The following is a 2892-nucleotide window of genomic DNA, read 5'->3' as shown; positions in this document are numbered from 1 at the left end:
GGGATTTAAACAGCGAATGGAAACTTCCCGCTGGGAATCTGTGTGTACACACCTAGTGCTGTGCCCAGGACTGGAATCTGTGTGTGCCCAGCTAGTGCTGTGCCTCAGGGGGACCCCGGACTGGAATCTGTGTGTGCCCACCTAGTGCTGTGCCCCGGGGATACCCAGGACTGGAATCTGTGTGTGCCCACCTAGTGCTGTGCCTCAGGGGGACCCCGGACTGGAATCTGTGTGTGCCCACCTAGTGCTGTGCCTCAGGGGGACCCCGGACTGGAATCTGTGTGTGCCCACCTAGTGCTGTGCCCCGGGGGGACCCCGGACTGGCACCGCGTACAGGGCTGTGCGCTTTGCATGGAGTAGTTAGCAAAGCAGCTCAGATGCAGGTCCTGCAGCCTGCCTTGGGAGCTCCTCTGTGCTCCCGAGCTAGACTTTCCATCCGCTTTTTGCAAAATGAAGCATCTCCCACATACACAAAAATGTAGCACTGACTGAGGTATTCCGAACCTACCCCTCTCTAATGGGAATTTTCAATTTCCAATTTGCAATGTCAGCCAATTAAAAAAAATCCAAATTATTAAAGTATGCCTTTTATCTAAAGTTAAATACTTCCTTTTTGTGCTAGTTTAATTAAAAGGAAATAGTAAAAATTACACAAAAAGCAATCTGTGTGCCTTAGGACTCTCCTGCTGTATTGGTCCATGGTTTGAAATCCTGGGGAATGTTCTGAGGAGCTTAAATTCTTAATTAGTGTCTTAAGAGCTGAGTAGGTCTCATTTAAGATCAGGTTTTATAGCCTTCTCTTCAAAGGCTGAAATTTATAAGTGTCACTGAAATGTTGTTGCAAAATTTACAATGAAAGGTACCAGAAGGTATTGCAGATATTTATGCTAGAGACATATGTACAACTTTCTTACAGAGGCACCTGTTGTACTACAAAAAACATTTAACATATATTAAAAACTGGCTGCAGATGTTGCTTTGCAAATATGTTATAGACTGAAGAAGAATTAGTTGATGATGTAGTAGTAAACCTGGAAGTTATATGGATTCTCTGTCAGAAGTAGATCTGAACAAGGAGGAAAACAAACCTGTTCAAATATTTTAATGAGTTGTGGATTTTATCATAAGTTTAGTACTGATGAGTTCAACTTGAAGTGCCTTCTTTTGGATGTTTTTTATGGTTGAAACTTTGGGTGGTCTGCCTTAAATGGAGATCTATTAGTGTTCAAAGAGAGATCCTTTTTGGAGGGGGTGGTGTGCTGTATTTTGGTGGGTTTTTTTCCCAAGTAGGAGGAATTTGTGCTTCTATCTTCTGGGGTGTACAAATCACTAGGGTGTTTTGTCTGGATAGTTGTGTCTAAACAGTGAGCGCTGCTGAATGTGGAGACTCCCTGGTCCTGTTTGGCTTTATGGTTTTTTTCCCAATCTATTAATAGAACAAAATACTAAAATGCTTAAATACACATCATGAGTAACTGGTCTGTTTTTGAAGTGAAAACAAAAGCTGCCTACTGAAATGATTTTTTTTTTCAGTCTTAAAGGCTGGTCCCAGGTGTGTTATTAAACATGGGCTTCTTTCCTTTTCCTTTCATACTCCTAACCAGGACAATCCCAGTGGGACCAATATCTTTTATAGGGTCGTTGCTGCAGACTATTCCATGAGAAAATGCACACTGTGCTGTCGAGCTGTTCTTGCTATTCTTAGAAATCACTACCATCCTGTAGGTTTTTCCAAAATTTGGGAGGGATGCTTGAAGGCTGAGGGATGCCTGCCACCAGGCAAGGCTTGCAGAGGCTGGCCAGGCTCGGGTCCTGTGTGCTGCACTCTGCTGAGGCAGTGCTGCAGCAGTGCCTGCCTGCCAGAGCACTTTATTTTTGGCCAGTGATTATCAGGAAGGCTGCCCAGGAGGAGCTGGCTGGGGATTACAGGACAAACAGCACAAAGCTGTAGGAAACCAGGTTTTGGCAGTTGTGTTGCAGTTCGCTTTTGTAGCTGCCCTCTCTTCTGCAGATTGTCTCTAAGAGGCCTTAAAACAGGTTGAAATACAGTATTTTTGTTGAAATGCAATATTAATCTCTTATTCTTGCTGAGATTAATTTTGGGTGTTTCACTAGAGGCTGGCTGCTGTCTGGGACTTTGCTTTGCTTTTGAAATGCCATCTATACAAGGAATAAACAGTGGAAGTTGGCTTATCTGAAACACTGTTTATCTGTGAATAAGCTGGAAGCAGTCATATTAATTTAAAATGTTGTTTGTAGGCTTCTGAGTTTCAAAACAAAAAGAAATAATCATTAAAAAATCTCCTCCTGGTCTCGAGGAATCTCATTATTAAGAAGAAAATTTTAGGTGTTTATGATGAGGAAAAATGACTCAATTTACAAGGAGAGAAGGCTGCTACAGAGGAGCTTTAAAAAGCCTCCTGCGAGTGGAGTTTTATTGTCATTGGAAACGAAAAGATCACAAACAAAAAAATCCACTAAAAGACCAAGCAATCCTCCCCCCAAGCAAAAATCCCCCAGAACAGTGTCTGCAGCGTTGTGTAACCAAAGTGATAGTGTTATGCAAGGGGGAGAGGAGTCAAAAAGTGAAAGGACTGTAAACAAAAGCTGGGAAGGGAGGGAGTGCCACCCTGTGTGCTGAGTTGTGGCTGGGTTTTGTTGTGTTTCTTTTAATAGGTTGCTGCTAATCACAACATGAAGACACTGGTTTCAGGATTTAGGCAAATTCTGTGGAGGTAAGCCTGGTTGGGAAAGGGTGTAAGGGAGAAGTGTCAAGGGAGGACAAAGAAATCAGCAGAGAGAGAGGAAGAGGAGCAGCAGCCCCTGGGGGTTAGGAACCTTTAGCTGCAGTGGTGGAGGGGAGCAGGGTGCAGGTCCTGCTGTGCTAAACTG

The sequence above is a fragment of the Geospiza fortis genome, unplaced genomic scaffold (assembly GCF_000277835.1).
Source record: "Geospiza fortis unplaced genomic scaffold, GeoFor_1.0 scaffold461, whole genome shotgun sequence".
NCBI lineage: Eukaryota > Metazoa > Chordata > Aves > Passeriformes > Thraupidae > Geospiza > Geospiza fortis.
Note: the sequence above shows the minus strand (reverse complement) of the source record.